The 18,696-nt window shown below is 39.8% G+C and overlaps 1 protein-coding gene across 5 annotated transcripts in view; it reads left to right on the top strand.

The window, feature by feature from the left end:
* The first annotated feature begins 1,210 nt into the window (after positions 1 to 1,210).
* RALYL (RALY RNA binding protein like) overlaps positions 1,211 to 18,696 on the top strand; it is a 247,227-nt gene continuing 229,741 nt past the window's right edge. Inside the window, exons 1-2 of one of the 5 annotated variants that reach the window (XM_028736599.2) lie at positions 2,171 to 2,260; positions 2,427 to 3,258. The gene's annotated coding sequence lies outside the window, so the exon portion shown is untranslated. Of the gene's footprint in view, positions 1,346 to 2,139; positions 3,259 to 18,696 lie in introns of those variants that run through there. The other 4 variants (XM_077932886.1, XM_077932885.1, XM_028736598.2 and 1 more) reach the window with 4 other exon arrangements.

Raw genomic sequence — 18,696 nt, 5'->3', positions numbered from 1 at the left:
ACAAAAAGAGGAAACTAACTACTTTTGTTAGTACACATTTTGAACTACAATAATAAAGAAAGCATTAAGCAGCACTGGGTAGAGAGATGAAGCTGCTATTATTTACTGTCATTTCCTAGGGAGAATGGGGATTTAAAAATTGTGGGGAATGTGGAATTGAAGTAAGAAAGATTTAATTTAAGCTAAAAAGTTTGTGAAGTACTTATCTACATGGGAGCAGATGAATTAGGAATGTAACTGAATAATTTACAAACACTAAAAATAATTACATTGGAATATGATGAGAACCAACCAAAATGATGTAATCAGCCCATTGTTGAGCATGATAGCGGCTGATTATGTAAGAGAGTAATTTTATTGAATAATGATTTAAATGTATGCTATAATTTTCAAGCATTCTGAATGTTTCATGTGTACTATGTCACCCCTGTAGGAAGTAATTAAAATTGTATCTATCAATGAAAAGAACTTTTTAAAGCAAGCTGGCATCCCCAATCATCAATAGATTTACCTACAATTCCTATTGAATTTAATGGCACTTTTACGTAAGTGTTGCTAAAATTGCAGCTTAGTGGTCTTACAGCCCAGTCATAAATATACATATATTTGGAAATAGTCACTGAGCTCACAATGAGATTTGCTTCCTCATAAATTTGTTTAGGATTGCTGCCATAATCCCATCAGCTGCTGCAACTGGCACTGAATTTTGCCCCAGCACTGGGCATTGATCCTGTTGCACAACTTGCAGCAACGACTTTGCACATCGCTCCTTTCCAAAGTTCTTTGACATGTGTACAACCTGAGAGAAATGCGGGTGTTGGTCAGGAAGGGAGAAGATGCTTACCAATATTTTCAGCACCACTGTTTTTTCCCCCCTCCCCACCGGCTCCAAGCTCCAGACCCTAGATTTCAATGTGGGCACTTGCCTTTACTCGGAGCATGTGCAGAGTGCATGTCCCTCAGTGCACCAGCTGCATGTGTGGTTGATGAGGAGGAGGTGGGGCTTCCAAAGCTGCAGAAGATGCTGCATTGAACCCTCCACATCCCTTTCAGCTGGTGCTTTTGATCCACTACCAAGCCCATTCCCCAAAGCTGCTCCCTCTAGGTCCCTAGCCAAACTTCCGGGCGGGCGGGAAGCAGCTCTCCTCTTTTGATCTCGCTGGGGCGCGAGGTGCAGCAGCAGCAGCAGCAGCAGCAATATTTCAAATTCCTCACAAGCAGTAGAGAGGAAGGCGCTCAAGGCAACGCCATGGACGTAAGAGCTGCCCTCCTCCGGTGAGGGAAGCGGAGCCATGATGACGTGAGACTGGAAACGGAAAGCGAGACCCCAAAGCAAGTCTGAAAGGTGTATTATTGTGGTGTGACGTTGGTTGGCGCCCAATTCATCTCTCTTTCCCTCACACACAGCGCAAATATGAAGAAACCCTTTTCGTGTGTGTGTGTTTTTTTGTGTGTGTGCTGTTCCCTCAGGAATTTGTCCTGGCTGAGGCGGGGACAGCGAGCGCGGAGGGACAGGAGTAACTTTTGAGGGGAAGTGGCGGCGGCGGCAAGTTGTGGCTTTTTGTGTGTGTGTGTGCGCGCGCGCTTTCGCCTCCGTTTGTCTGTCACACTCATATATATACACACACAAAGAGAAAGAGAAGCGGAGCAGCTGTTTCCTCACGTCCGTGAGGAAACTAGCTTTCTCTCTCTCGTCTCCCCCCCCCCACGCCCCGCCACGCGCGCCCCCGCCTCGCGCCGCTTTTCGCGCCTCCCTCCCCACAGGCGGCTCTTCCTCTCCGCGCGCCCGCCTGCCCGCGCGCGTGCGCTTGCCTAGTGCGGCGCGTGGGGCACCTGCTTGTCTGGGCTGCTGTTTGCCGCTGCCGCCAGCGCCACGCAGGGCTGCCGAAGCTAAGAGCTGCTGCTGCTCCTGCTCGCTGCAGCCGCCGCCTCCTCCTCCTTACTGCCGGTTCCAGTTCCTTCCTCCGCTGGCGCTGCTAGTGTTGCTTCTGCCGCCGCCGCTGCCGTGCGAGCGAGTTGGGCTCCTCCGGTGGGGTTTGCCCCTTCCCCGCCTGCTCCTTCCCCCCCACCCCCCTTTTGCCTGCGAGTCAGCCTGGCTCCGAATCACGTGGCAATTGCCTGAGGCTGAGACTAAAGAGGGGGAGGAATAAAAAAAAGGGGGGGAGAGAGAGAGAGCAAAAAGCGCCTCATTCCTTCTTCCACCGCCATACTGTATTTTATAGTAACTCGCATTTTTATTCCTTCCTTTTACTCCCGCTCGGTGAGTACCTTTCCGCTGACATTCTTGTCCTCCTTTTTCGTCCTGTTTTTGTTTTTTCCTCTCTCTTCCTTTTTTTTGTTTTTGTTTTTGCTGCTTTTTTATTTTTTAACCTCTTTGTTTTCATGGATTTGATCCTTTTTCTGATGACAAGTTTTTTTTTTCTTAGCATGCGATGGTTTACTAAACTGGGAGCAAAAGGTGTTGCTGGAACTGGAAGTCACTGGGAGCCTAAAGAGGAAAGGAGAAAGAGAGCGAGTGAGAGAAATAGACTTGCCAGTCCAGCAATAACGTAAATGCAGATAAATTAGACGTATTTATACATATGCAACTGGTTTTGTTGTGAGAAAGAAAGAAAGAAAAGCGATGTGAATTATGATGCATATTTTTTTATTAAAAAAAAACCCAAAGAGGTGAGAAATGGGCATGTTGCTTAAACTCTGTTTTGCAGAGATTTTTGATGATGTTGTTTTGGTTTTTTTATTTTTTGTATATATATGAGATTTGAAAATGCATTTTACAGCAGTGTTTACAAAGAGTTTGTAATCTTGCAATACTGGTGCAAGCCACTAAGCAAGATATTAATTTTGTTAAATGGTTTTTGTTTTTCGTTTTGTTTCCTTTTTTTGGACACCCGGTTGCAATCAGCCGTTTTTCTTCTTTTTCTGTTTTTGGTGCCCGGTTATAATGTGAAACTTTTCTTGCAGCTTGGTACTGTTGATCATTTTTAAATACACCCCCACTTCCTTTAAAAAAAATACTATATTGCAAAAAAGAGAGAAAAAGCCAAAGATAATTCCTTCCCAAAATTTCACTTTTTTATTCTTTTATACCGAGATAATGTTATGATGATTATCATAATGTTGATAGATATACACATATATACAAATAAGTACATTTTCAAATGATGGCAGTGGAAGGTTTTCCTGGAGAATGAAGTGCGGTTTGGTTTCCTTGTCAACGGAAGATGAAGTGAACAACTGAACATCTCCCCAGTGCAGGTACTTTAGATCCTTGTAGGCGTTTCCACTCTTTGTAAATTACATTACCGAGACCCCCCCTCCCTCTCTCCCCAAATAAGATCTCTTGAGCCTTAGCTGCAGAGCTGTAAGTGATGAAATGAAGATGAAGCTAGGTATTCTTTTGCTGTTTGAATAGATGCAAAACTGTACTAATTGTGCACAGGTCATTGCATGGTTTGTGTGCATAAAGGGAGCTTACCTGAGTGGAACCCGTGAGAGACATCTCACAGGCAGGGACTCTTTGATGGGGTTAAGGAACTGACAATGCCAGGACTTGATAGAGAGAAAGATGTTGGGGTTTTGTTATTGCCCACTAGGTGTTTGAGACAGATACAGCAGCAGCAGCAGCATCCCTCTGAAGCTTGTTACCTTATCAGGCTTGAGCCTGAGACATTTTTTTGCAACCAGATACACCATACACAAACACACATGCACACCTCACCACCCCCTTATTTCCAACATCTGTCTTCCTCCTTAACAATGCCTAAATAATGCACTGTGTCTCCTACCTATCAGTTTTCAGTTAGATGGACAAAGATTTGACTATAAGAAAACAGTTGGTATTTGTTTTCATTTGGGTTTAATGATTATTGGTGTTACTGACCTCCAGTGCCTGGGAAACAGTTGCCTTCCATCCTAATTCATGATTTGGGCAAGAAATGGATTGCTTTGTTTGCCATGCTGTTAATCACTGAATAGTGATAGATGGTGATTTTAAAAGAGTGTAAATGAAGATGCAGGTTGAAAATTTTTCCTCCTTCCCCTATCCCACCAAGCTTTATTTGAGTAGTTCAATATGTGGTCAAGAGTTAGATGTTTTGCATGTTTGCTGTTCTGTGTGGTTAATACTTTAAAATGGTGATGTTTAGATTACATGGGCACATACTTTGTGGTTTCTTTAACACAGCCAGGCACAACAAGTGTGCAGTGGTATATTTTCATGTTTTTAGCCAAATGCAAAATAGTTTTACTTAGGTTGGAGAGAAAGCCGTTCCTGCATCTATCTAAAATTTATTTAATTTGAAATGCTTTGCACATGCATATGGTAATGATGGAAAAAGTTTGTTCTTGCATAATCTGCAGTGCTAAGGTAGTTGGGATGTAGAAAACCAAATTAAATCAACTGAGTAATGCTGTATAGAAAAGCAGAGACTGAAGACATACATTTTCCAGTAGTATGCAATAAAAGTGCTCAGCGAACTTGAAAAAAGGTTGTAAATTTCATGCAACTGACCCAGCAAGACTTCTCAAGAGATAGTTGTTTATCTAATTGATATGTGTAGCATTTAACCGGAGGTGTTGACTGTATATCTCAAAGATAAACACATTTCTGTAGAAGCAAATGCAATTTCTTTTTGAAAAATGAAACTTTGTTTCTGTGTAAATATGCTTAAAGCTACAATCCTATACACACTTTCTGGAAAGTAAGTCTTATTGAATTAAGTGGGATTTACTTTTAAACAAACTTGCATAGGATCAGGTTGTACTATTGAAGTACCAATTTAACAACATACTACACCATATTTTAAAATATATACTGAAAGTATTAAGAAAAACAGTCTGAAAAACGTAAGCTGGTCCTATCAGTTTCAATTGAATGTATATTCAGGATCCTGGCTATGTGTGGAGAATATAAGTTGCTTGTTTGGAATAGTTCCTGTCTTTGCTGATCATTTTGAAAAGCATTATTTTAAAATGTTTAGGCTTCTAAATCGATTGGTCAGGGGCTGAAAAACCTTTGCATTTAGCCACCATTGTTTCATAGATACCTTCATTTTTGATATTTTAAAGATGCTTTTACCAAACAAAGCAGTCTTGCCTTGCCTTGCTTTGTAAGATAATGCAGATGTGTTACCTCAGTGATTTGAAAGAATGCCACTTCACTAGGTGCCATATCTTTGTGCTTTTTCATATAAAATTAATTCCGAACACTTTCTGATGCATGTGGGAACTAATAAAACTTTATGTCAGATACAGTGTTTTAAGAGGAAACATTCCAAATTATGAGTATATTCTTAAGTGCTTTTTCAGAGCTCTTCCATTTTCTTCTAGGTGAGTAATCATTGAAGGTCTTCTGGAATATTCTGAATGTAATGAAGAATATGTGTATAGTATTTTCATAACTTGAGCCAAATATTGTAGAGTTTTGGAGAATTGCCATTTTGAGATGCGTACATAGAGTATAAGTAATATTTGGCAGACAGGTGCAGCCAGATCCTAATTATGTTTACACAGAAGCAAGTCCCTTTTATTTCAGTGAACTTTGTCTCCAGTAGTAGCCTGGTCCTATGCAGAATTAAGCGTATGTAAATATGTGTTGGACTGGACTCTCAGGTGTGTTTTGGAATGCAACCTCATCCCTTTTATTTATCAGTGTGCATGTCTTAGCTGACTGAATTTAATTGTGTCAGAAACAGAGTTTTCTCAATGAAGTGACTGGAAGTCTGAAAATCTAGAGATATCAGTGCTCCTACTATTTTTTTCAATATTTGAAGCAACAGATTTGTAAATTATAAATTCAGAATATTTTATAATGGATGCATACAAGATTGTGTACCCATAATAACGTTTGAAAGTGGCAAAGTAATTGAAATACAATTTAAATATCTCAGTTTTCTTCAAAGGAAGACAATCTTATTTTGCGTAGCTCTCTAACAGAATATGTTTGTTGTGAAGTCCAACTTCACTATTACCTGGGACTAAATCTGCTCAGTTAAGGGCTTGTCTCAAGAAGCTTCTAAGTGCCCCCATTTAATAAGAGCACTGTGTTTTTGCACTGATATAGACAGAGATGCACAGGAAAGGCTCTCTTAGTGTCTCTGTTTTGGATGTTTGTTTGTTTATGGTTGCAGCTTGCCCTTTGAATTGGTGTAAGGATCTTAAGCATCCTTATCTGGAAGTAAGACAATGTGTGCTTAGAGACTTACTTCCAAATAAACATGTTAGGATAGTTCTGCATGATGGTAGCTTGCATACAGTACATTCGATAGATCTAGTTTATTCTCACAGCTTGATCCTATGCATGTTAGTTCCAATGAATTCAGTAGAAATTAGTCTTAAATAAGTATGCATAGACTACAGCCTTAGTATAGAAGGGCTTTGAGTAACATACTTGCACTTCAGCTAGTGAAAAATGCTGCAGCCCTGATGTTGGTTGGGACAAGGTGCTCAGAGTATATTACTCCAATATAATATTAGCTCTACAGTGGTACCTTGGTTTGTGAATTTAATCCGTTCTGGAAGTCACTTCTCAAACTGAAACCATTCTTAAACCAAGGCGCGCTTTCCCTAATGAGGCCTCCCACTGCCGGTGGCCTTCCACCGTTCGGATTCTGTTCTTAGACCGAGGTAAAGTTCGTAAACCAGGACACTACTTCCGGTTTTGTGGAGTTCATAAACCGAATCGTTCGTATGCAGGGCTGTTCTTTCCAATTCAGAGTGCTGCTTATGACCTTTATTGCAGTTAATGGTTGGGGACCAAGTTACTTGAAGAACAACCCGCATCCATGTAAACCTGGCTGGACTTTAAGATTGGCCTAGAGGGCCTGCTTGTGGATCCATCAGTAGCTACAACTAGATTTTGGTGGTGGAACTCTCCATTATTGGAGAGCTGAATTCAACATTCTCCTTGATTTCTCTTAGACAAAACATAAATATTTTTATTTTCCAGTTAGCGTTGGTTAAGCCAAGCAGGTATGCTGTACCACAAATGAGGGGGCTGGTTCTGCTGTTCTATATGGCCTTATAATTGACTGCCTGGTTGTTTTTATTCCACGAGTTAAGTATTGTATTGCTTTGTGTTGTGGATATTAATGTGACTTTTTTTTTTTTACTTTAAGCTGCTTTGGGAGGATCAAGATCCTGAAAAGCTGCACCTAAATTGCTAAATAAACCAAATAAACAAAATATACCTCTGTAACTTTATGTACATTTTATAACAGTAGTGCTCTATATCTTTGATTGGGTTGCATCAGAGATTTGCAGAGCTCAGAGGAGATCCCCTTTCTCCATCCATGGAAGAACCCATGGTAAATACATTTGAATTTACATTTGACTCATTGAGGTTTTTCCCCCATTATCTGTTTCTTTTTCCATGCTAGCATGTCATGATTCAGTTTTCCTTACACAGCAGTGTGACAGGCTTTGATCAGAATCCATTCATTACACCAGTCTGTTTTTATGGAAACTGAAGTCCCTAGGCTGTGTTTGGGCATTTACTTCATCTGCTCTGATTACTTTGTCATAATGCAAGTGCAGCAATGGGCATGCAGTCTTCAGTTGTCTTGCATTCTTCTGGGCTAAGGCAAATCTCTTTTTTGGGGAAAAAATTACATTGCAATGGAGACCCATACATAATTCTGAATTCTGAATGTGTGTAAGCATTGTTCATATAATTTGTCACCTTGCCTCTGACAAATCAGAAATTCAAATTTTAGCCTTCCAGAGCATGCAGTGACAGGGCAGTCAGTCATGTGTTACACCAATTTACAAAGTCAGGTTTCACATATATATATATATCAAATGTTTTAAGTAACTGCAAGAAGGGTTGATTGCATTAACAAACCCCCTCAGTTTAATGCCATTACTACAATACTCAAACAAATATATACAATAGTCTGTGGTGCAGTTCTGGAAAATTTTGAAGTGGAAAATTCAAAATGGACATATGAGTTAGCATGTTTAGATGACTTATATTTAGTAAAAAAAAAAAGCAAAATTATGTCATGTTAGTTTTACAGTGGTACCTCAGGTTACAGACGCTTTGGGTTACAGACGCTTCAGGTTACAGACTCTGCTAACCCAGAAATAGTACCTCGGGTTAAGAACTTTGCTTCAGGATGAGAACAGAAATCACGCGGCGACGGTGTGGCAGCAGCGGGAGGCCCCATTAGCTAAAGTGGTACCTCAGGTTAAGAACAGTTTCAGGTTAAGAACAGACCTCCAGAACGAATTAAGTTCTTAACCCGAGGTACCAGTTTATATGCTGTATAAGTACAAGAAGTTATTCCAGTAGTCAAAAGTAGAATCATAGAGTTGGAATAGACCACAAGGGCCATCGAGTCCAACCCCCTGCCAAGCAGGAAACAGTAGTTGGAACTGAAATAACTATTTGCAGCAGTAGGGGTAGGGTTCAATAAAGTTCACATGAAACAATCCTGTATATGTTTACTCAGAAGTAAGTCCCACTGTACTGCGTAGGATTTACTTCCTAGTACGTGTGTTAAGGATTGTAGCCAGGCAGAGCACTCCAAACTCACTTTGTAGCAGGTTGGATGGTGATAATGGATTGGATAAAGGTGTCACCGGGCCCAGCGTGGGGCTTCCTTTTCTACCTGCCAAACATGTATGTAGACAGAAGCGCTGCCAGGGGGATCCCCACCAGCAGAAGTCCTCAAAACGGTGTTCTGGAGGCAGTGAGGGGGAGGCCTGATTGCACAATGATTATCCTTCCCCCCCATCCTGACATCGAATCCTGGCCACTGTGTGTGGCCGAGCTACAGAGGCAACTGTGGTCGCACTGCTCTGTAAAGCACTGCTAGTCAGTGGCTGGGACTTGGATTGTGGCTTGCTTCTTGCATTCAAACAACTTCTAAGGATTTCTTGGAAATCATTTTTGTTGGAATGTTCTAAACATTCTAAAATATGGCAATACCATTCTCTATTGGTACATTATATTTTAAGTGAAAACACTTGAATCTACTAATTTTAGCTTCTCTGAAGATCAGTGCAAATATGTGCTGTCTAGGGATAGTCACCTGAAAAAAAGTTACAATTGCGACTTTGATTTGACTAGTATCACTTCCAGTTGCTCTGTTTGATTTGTATTGGCTTAGTGAGATGTGTATGAGAAGGAAGGAGCTACCGTTAGCCTTTGGCTCATATAGCCCCACTCTCCCAACTCATATAGGAGTAATTTGGCAGCTTTTAAAAAAAGAAATGTGTGCTGTATTATCCATACAGGGATCCGGGTTTATAACAAACCCTGGTTAGTTTAATAAGCCAGCTTCAGAAACAATGGTTTGAAGTACTTTTGCTTTGAAACCGACAATCATTTGTTGTAAGTTACAATTCCAGGTCCAGATAGTCTAACTAGCTGAGATTCAAGGTAGGCTGGGGTGCAGGGGTTGGGAGAGGGCGTTAACAAAGTCCTGCTCCTGGACACATGAAGTGGTGAGGAGTGTAGAAACCTGTGGTGCACAGCAGGTCCTTTCTGGTTGTGCATGTCTTGGCAGATCATGGTTTAGTAGTGTGATGTGTTAGCCAGCAATGCCATCTTGATAGTATGGAATAGTGTAGATAAATAAAAGTATTGGTACCTGAAGTTTCATTTAAATTTTATTTTGACATATATACATTTTTGGCTTGAACAACTGTGGATGCTATAGGTACTTTTGGGGAGACTAAATAACAGCCATGGTTTCCTACAATATACTATACAAAATTATTTCATTAAGCCTAATTACATGTTAATCTAAGAAATGTTTAAAAATGGAGGTAGCATTTTAATGCTTTCTTTTCTTTCCCGTTCGTAGAGGAAAAAGATTGAATAAATTTAAAACTTGATTATTTTCCTTTGGTTTAAAAGAGTTGAAAATTGTAGGTTAATTTGAATAGTTTATTTAATCTCTTAGAAGCAATTGGACTTTGATTTGTGATCACTTATGTAGGAAACATCATTCTTGCACAATTGACTGATTTTATAACACAATGAGTCATCAACCAACGATTAGAACAAATGATAGAATTTACTTTTGAATAACAGAGAGAAATAGCTAAGCAAAAAATAAGTAAAAATAAATGGATTAATGTTATTAATTAAGCATCCTGTGCCCCCCTCGGGCTTTATAAATGTAGTCCTGCGACCTGGTCAGCATTCATTTTTCAATATTTTAGTGGTAGGGCTTCTTCTGGAGTCAACTGAGATCTCATGTGAAAGATGTGGGTTCCTTACTTTAGTCCTGTCACTGTTCTCTTTTTGTCTCCAAAGAATCCCTTGGAAAGGGTTATGACATATCTTCCCATGCCAATGAGTCCACTTTAAAGTAGAACAGGGGTGTGGAACCTTGGATCCTCAAAAAATGTTGCTATACATCAGCTCCCATAATTGCTGACCATTTGTCATGCTGGCTGGGGCTGGAGGGCCCCATCTGGAAGGCCGCTGGTTCTCCATCCTATCAGCAGAACAAAGCGGTATTTAATAACATGTAGTTCAGCCACCTGAATAGGTGACTCTGTACAGTGGTCCCTTGGGTTACAAACACCTTGGGTTACAGACTCCGCTAATCTGGAAGTAGTACCTTGGGTTAAGAACTTTGCCCCAGGATGAGAACAGAAATTGTGTGGCAGCAGCAGTGGGAGGCCCCATTAGCTAAAGTGGTACCTCAGGTTAAGAACGGTTTCAGGTTAAGAACGAACCTCTGGAACGAATTAAGTTTGTAACCAGAGGAACCACTGTAGTTACCATGAATGCCTGAATAATACCTTTTATTCATTTGGATATGGGGAAAATTTTCCCTTTGTCATCACTAATAAGGGTAAATAAGCTTCCTTGGTGTGAAGTACAGAAGGATGCTCAAGTGTACAGTTTTAGTTAAACTCTATGGGAAAGGCTATCATTCAGTGGTAGAGCACATGCTTTGCATGCAGAATGCCCCAGGTGCAATCACCAACACCTCCAGGGCGGTTCTGGGAGACACCCCTGTCTGAAGTTCTAGACAGCTGGTGCCAGCCAGTTTAGTAGGCATACTGAGTTAGGTGGACTAATAATCTGACTCAGGATAAGACAACTTTTTATGTTATGATTACCCATTCTAAAACTTGTATCACAGAGCTGGCAAGGTAAATTTCCAAAAGTATGGAGGAAAGGAAAGACCAGCGAGCTGGCCAGGAAGTGCTCAATGGACCTGGTGTGAGTTGAGGACTGAAAATCATAGTGTATCTTTCAAATTCTTCAGAGGATTACTACTAGTACTACTACTATTCCATACTCTCATGGTTCCAAGTTGCTATTTTGTGTTTGTATAAGTCTTAATTTTGCACTTTTCTCTCATCATGTTTGTTTGTAAATATATGAATGGCTTGCATTTCTGTAGCTTAGAGCCAAAATAGACATTGTATCTGGTTGCACATACCTCCAATCTTTGCTTCTTCTTGTTGTTTTTGACATGCAAAGCAGTCAACTTGAGGAGAAGGGCTGCTTTAGTCTTTTCATTCAGGCTGTTTTACTGCTCCATAGCCCTTCACTGTGGAGCTTGGGGTTCCCATATCTTTTTGCTTCTGGGGGGGAAAAAGCAGCAGAACACGGTATTTTAAGCAGGAAAATGGTATGAGAGATTGATTTAAGCAGCCCCTGTGTCCTGCTGGTTCTCTGTTCAAGCTGTCACCAACCACAGCTGCTTTTCCTTAAAACAAATACATCAGAGCAAAGTTACATACAACTTACCATTCCAAGAGAAATGCTTAATGCCACTGTGTTTTGATTTGTTTTTTTTTCAGTCTGTGTTGATCTGGTCTGTATTATTTCATTGTTGTAGAATTCAGGGTACATGATGTGACACTTTGCATAATAAAAAGTGATGGCCTAATTAGGGGATGGTCACGCTTAGCTAACCAAGTGATGTATTATTAAGTTCAGCATAGGCTAGAAGTTTGTACCTGAAAGCAAAAGGGAACAATAGGCCAGCAAATAGCGTTCACATTTCATTGGGGGGCCACTTACAGCTTGCTTTTATCTAGATTTTTTTCATGGTCATACATTTAGGTGATAATGAGACTGCATGGTTCAGGACCAATAAAAAGCATGTATTTTATCAAAATCACATTTGAATTTGCTTGAAAAGCAAAAGAGAGTTCAATGTGGGCAGACTTGTCACTAGCACATTAATGCCACAGGAGGCCAGGAATATCAGCCTATCTCACAGCTTTCAAGCATTGACTTGCAAGGTAAAAAAGAAAAGAAAAGCGTTTTTGAATACCTGTGTGGTAGTGATTCTGATTGCTTATGTTTCTTTAAAGCATTTAAATTTATGTTTTCAGACCTGTCTTTTTGGATATTTTCCTTCACAGCACTGTTTCATTCCAGAGCTGTTTCATATTTTGGCTGCAGTCCTACACATATTTACCTGCAAGTCAGCTATGTTGAACAAAGGGGGACCTACTTCCTAGTAAACATGCACAGGAGTGTACTATTAGAATAGTAGAATGTTTGCACCATACAGAGCACTCCTTTTATCTCAGCAATGGCACGGAATTAAATTTGAGAAAAATAATTTCATATTTTCAAAAAAGCTGTTTATAGAAGCCTTTCTAGTCAAACAAGGGCCGATCTCATGACACGCTGTGCCTGCAGTTCTTATTGAACTTAATTTGTGTTATGACTGTTTATTGCCTTTTTAAAGAAATTACTCTGAAGTGTGTGGTTGGATGAGCATAATATTTGTGATGCTGCTTCAAGCTAAATGCATGAGTGATACAAAAATATGCAGATACCGTGCCAAATCTTATGTCACCCTAGAGCTCTTTCTTTTTATCTCTCTTAACTCATTCATGGTGGTCAAAAAAGTAGGAGATGGACTCAAAGAGGAGAAGGCAATTGCTTGGAGACATTCCTATATCATCGTTGTCACAGGCTAGGTCTTATGTAAGTGCTTTTATTGGCTTAAGGGTAGAATGCAGACCCCCCCCCCAGTGTATATTAACAGCATATAGGAGTGTGCCCCCTCCACTTACTGAAAGTCGTAGCAAACAGTGGGACTTGCTGTTCTTTCTCCCCAACCCTAAACAGATTTACTTTTAAGCGAAGCTAGCTTTCTGGGAAGCGGAAGAATTTTGAAGGATGTATTATTATAATAACAACAACAACAACAATTTTATTTATACCCCACCCTCCCCGGCCGAGACCAAGCTCAGGGCAGCTAACTAAATATATAATACATTAAAAACACAAAATCAAATGATTAGTTTAAAATACAATTCGAATCACATTTAAAATCAAAATAAAATTAAGTGGGAACCCATGAATGATAACCGTAGGGGTAAGGAATTAAAAGTTCACCAGGCCCGGCCACTTGTGCTGGTCCCATATGGGCCGATAGAAAGAGCCAAGGAGGTCGCTTACATACAGGGTCCCATAGAAAGAAGGGAGTCAGACTGGGCTCAGACCAAAGGTCTGGCGGAACAGCTCCATCTTGCAGGCCCTGCGGAAGGATGTCAAATTCTGCAGGGCCCTGGTGTCCTCTGACAGAGCGTTCCACCATGTATCCTCTTCCAAGTAGCACAACTGTACTCTAGTCTTCCAGTCATTACTGCAATACCTTTTATTTGGGCAAGACAAGTCTGTATATGAGGACACCAAACAATTGTGACTGTGTCATAATATTTTTAGTCTTTCTATCTACCTGGTGTTACTTTTGCCCTGCTTAGGTTGGCTATTTAGTTCCCATTCTTCTACCCAAGTCCTGACTTGTGTGACTTCCCCGCCTGAATGTACCTTTTGGTACGGCTTTTGTCTTTGGGACACTCTTCTGTATGGAAAAAGTGACAGTGAAAGGGCTGGTGCTGTGCTGTTTTTATTGTAGTTATTTGTATGTTTTAAATATGTATCGAGTTGTAATTCTGTTCATGTTTACTTGTTTTTTAATAATAGTTTTTTTTCTATGTTTCCAGTGATTTTTGATTTTATTTGTAAGCTGCCTAGAGTCTTGTTAGGGAAAAAGGTGGTGTAATAATAATAATAATAATAATAATAATAATAATAATAATAATAGGAACAACAGCAACAACAATATAAACATGATCCGTTGCTTGCTCAATAGATACATTCAGATAAGTGTAACTAGATTGTTCATAACTATTATTATTAAAATCTTTTATCCGCCTTTCACCCTAGGGTCCCAGGGTGGGCTACAACAATTAAAACAACTTCAAAAAAAAAAAAAAAAAAAAGCTTAAACCAAGAACAAACTTAGTTGGTCTCTAAGGTGCTACTGGGCTTTTTATATATAGAGAGATAGTTTAAAACAACTTAAATTATAAAAAAATGCACATCTCAAGTGTCAAAAGCCAGGGTAAAGAGGTATGTCTTCAGCATTTGCCAAAATGAAGATGCCAGATCCATCTCTGTGGGGAGGGAGTTGCAGAACTCAAGAACTCCCACAGAGTGTGACCTCTCCCAGCCTCTCACCCCCTTCTCTTCCTGCCCCATGCACCGCACCAGATCAGCACAGGGGCTAGGCGGCGGGGGGGGGGGGGTATTGAGATAATTTCCCAGAACAGCACATGGTGGTAGGAGAAGGGTGCTCACACTGATTGAACAATCATAATAGTGCAACAATTTCTCCAACTATGCCAACTTTGAATGAATGACTTCTAACAAATACTCTATGCTAAGCATCACCATTTGAACTAGGTTACATCAAATATCACTTTAAATGATAATATATTGAAGTAACAGAAGTTTCTGTTACAGATTCTCAATCATATGAAGGACCGGATGTGGGCTGATGGGTGTGATAGTTATTCTATATTTAAATTAATGCAGCTGTAAAGGTTTCAGTCTCTATACATTCAGTCAAAAGTCTCATAAATAGTTCTGAAAAGCCCAGTCAAGGAACTGCATTTGCAGTTACATAATTAAGCTTTATGTTTACAATGTTAAGAGTTCAAATAAGTAATTTTATAGTTTGATTGTTCATAGCCAAAGCATTTTTTATTAAGGAAATATAAAATTATTGGTAAATAAAAGGCACCCTTATGTTCAGAATTCATTTTCTGGTTACAGGGTTTATACTTTATTTGCGGTTGAGAATTACAAGAAATTGGTAACAAAATTAAAGACAACCTTGGGCCGTTTCAGACAACCACTCTTGTGATTCTGGCTGCAAGGGAAAAATGCCTGTGACATGTTAGTATTAATTTGAAGTTTGATGCCATATGCTAAAGCTAGCATGGATTGAATGTTAATGTTCAGTTGCAATTGTTTAATGGCACTATCATTTTATATTAGTATGAATATATAAATCATATACTGCATCCCTCTTTAACTCACAGACCTTGGGCTGTATGCAGCATGCGACCCTGTACTGCAGTCTAACTGGGAAGAGCCACTAAAACATGATTTACAAAGCTGCTTAGCTACTAGGCTTGCATGTTTTGCTACATGTTACTCAGGGGATGGCCAGGGAGCTATGAATTAGACAGGCCTATTGTCTTAATGGAATTTCATTATGTCTCAAAAGTAATAAATGGAAATGGTTGAAATGATGGGCTTCTGCTGAATGTTTATATATGCAGTTCTGTGCAGTAGTTGATGTGTCTTATGGGGTTTAAACTTCTTATAGGGTCTAGACAAATTAATTGAAGATAAGGCTATCAAAACCTGCTAGCCGTCATGGCTCTGTACTATCTCTAGTATCGGAGAGGGCATGTCTCTGAATACCAGTTGCTGGGAATCACAGGTGGGGGAGAGTGCATTTGTGCTCATTCCTTCCTTCTGAACTAGACATGTGGTTGGCCACTGTGAGAACAGGATGCTAGGCTAGGTGAGCCTTTATTCTGAGATTCATTTTTTTTATACGAGTCGGGCTGATATCTCTACTGACTGTTCTGCTGTTAAATGTCAAGATGCTACATGCTGCCCAAAGTGATTTCAGTGGAGATGGTAATGAGCACCAGCAAGATAAAGTATAATATGACTAATAGAAGGCATTTGAATAGGCTGAATTGATTCTGAACAAAGCAGTATTTTCTCCCAGATCCTAAACTAAAGTGCAATCAGCATGCTATAATAACTCTGCTGAAAGAACCCACATCAACGGACTGAGAAATCTGGTGATTAAGTAATGATAGATACTAAATGGTGCTCACAATGCAAAGCACAAAGTTAACTATTTCAGAACTCCAGTTCTTAGCTGCAATTAATGTACATATAATTAGAGTAGTGACTACAGCTAGAGTCTCTGCAGTTGTCCCTTTTCTCCCAGTCAAAACTATTTTCTTTGGTTTTAAAAAAATATTTTTGTCGTTTGGATCAGACGGATTATTAAGGTCCCCCTCCTCTCAGTTGTGGCGATCAAGATTAGGGTCTTTTTGGTTGTTGTGCTTTCATGAAATAATTCTGACATCAACAATTCTATTCAGTATAACAGAAGAGTGCATTAAAATTGTTGTTTTGTTACTTGCCTTTCTGGACTTATTTTTATTTATTTTATTTTTGTTCAAGCTTTTCGTTCCCTTATCTTGGGATGTGGGCTTTTCTCTTGGTGCCAATACAACTCTGAAAGCAAACAGGATAGGGATGGAAGAGGGCCAAGCAAGTGAAAAGAGGAGGAAAGAAGCTGGAATGGATGAAATTCTATAGGTGGTTGTTTTTCATTGCCTCAGTCAAGCAATGAAGACTTACTCAAAATTGCTTTCAGCTCCGTGGTAAGACCTGCTCTGTGTTCAAGATGATGTCCATGTTACCCAAAACAATATGTTCACTTTCTGAGAAACTGAACTTTGAACCCATTTGGACAAATTCAATGAACATAATCTTTTAGAAAAATTGAGATGTCTTTGCAAATTCAGTATTATTTGCTTCTTCTGCTTAAGGGTCTTGTCTCTTTATGGAATGGTTGCAGTAAGGAGCATATTGAGGCTTTGCAACACAAGGACAGAATCAGCTCTGGGCAACTTACATTCCAACAGGATTTTGCTGTAGCAGTTGTAGTGTTAACACTTTAATATATTCAGCATAGCAGCTAGAGTAGAGGATTCCTATGCCTATCCCATGGACTTTGTTGCTCTAGATTGTTCCATTAGATCAGTTTAATTTACTAGCTGAATAAGTTCACACTTCAGCATAAGTGTCAAACCGAAATATTCTGTGCTCTACTGTGCAAGGTGTTATGCTGCAGTGCGAAGAAAAAGGTAATAGCTGTTAATGATCAGAAGACTAACAAAACAGAAAAGAAAGTACTTCATCAGTGGAGCAATGCCCTAAATTATATTATCCTGAAAAAAGAAAATGTAGAAATTGTGGTGCTATTTTCTCCTTGTGCAGAAATGAAATGCTCCAAATGAACTGCGCATAAGCTGAATTATATGTTTCAAAAGGGACAATTAAAACATTAATAGGATATTAATGAAATGTGTATATTAAATGCTAAAGGCTGGGAAGTAATCCATACCTCAGTGCTCAGTACCTGTAACGTGCTTTGTTGCTGCTTTATTGTAGCTGTTTAATAAGCCCATTCGAAATAATTTCCCTTAAGAATTGATTACATAAAATTGGTTCACAAGTCATTTCCTCCCTTCACCACCGTAATTATTTTTTCCAATAATGTTATTGCAAGAGCCATTGAGAATGTGGCCCACTTAATACAGTACACATTTGGTAGTACTTAAAAGTATAGTTTCAATTGCTATTATTGGAAATTCTGATTAGTCGATGAACTGTTTTTTGCCAAAACGGTAGCATAGCCAAGGAGGGGCTCATCAATCATCACCATTTTGGATTAGGTCAGTCATGCCAATGGAAGACACTTGCTAGGTGAGAGACAAGGCATGTTGCTGGATTCTGGAAAGGCTCACCACTGTGCCGTTTAAATATATTCATATAAAAAGGAGATTTCAAAGCAGATAGGAAACAATATATAAGTTTAACAAATCTTGAACTTATTCTGAAATCTGCATTAAACACATACTGAATGCAGCTGGGAAACCTGTGTATGTGTTATCCAAAACTTTGTTACATGCTACCTATTCTGCCAGAACACCTTTGGCAGTGGAGCGAATATAACAGTGGACTGTTCTACTGTATTAGAAGTCGTGATAATGCCATATTTGCTATTTTGCTACTGGTTCCTGTGGTCCTCTCAGCCGAAGACTTTGAGCTTAAGACTGCTCCCTTAATAATCAATTTGATTTCCAAATTTTAGATTTTGATTTCCAAATTTTAGATGCACATCCCAGTCCTTGTATAGCCAAAATTCTCAAACATGAGAGAGGAATCAGACAGCCTGGGTGAAATCCGAGGTTTTTCAGAAGTACCTCGAAAAAGTTCTTAAGGGAATGGGGAAGCCCCCAAAACAGCCCCATGTGGGACTGAGCATGCTCAGTTGCCTACCTGACTTCTTGTAGTGGATGGAGTTGTGGAATGGAATACCAGATCAGAGAGGATACAGAGGAGTGTCCCGGGAGAAGGCGTGGCTCACTAGACTGGAAGAGGAAATAAGTACATTCCACTTTGCAACATTTTGTTCTGTTTGATAACCAGGGCAGCCTTCCGCTACCTGCCATTGCCCATATATCTTGGACTATGAGTCCAATCATCTGTCACCATTTTCCATGCTGCCTGGGGATATGGGAGGTTTCCAGATAGCTTCATCAGGCTAGATTGTAAATTAAACAGACTGAGCCGGGGCGGGGGGGGGGGGG

Source organism: Podarcis muralis, chromosome 8 (genome assembly GCF_964188315.1).
Source record: "Podarcis muralis chromosome 8, rPodMur119.hap1.1, whole genome shotgun sequence".
Taxonomy (NCBI): domain Eukaryota; kingdom Metazoa; phylum Chordata; class Lepidosauria; order Squamata; family Lacertidae; genus Podarcis; species Podarcis muralis.
Note: the sequence above shows the minus strand (reverse complement) of the source record. Positions and strands in the feature narration are given on the sequence as shown.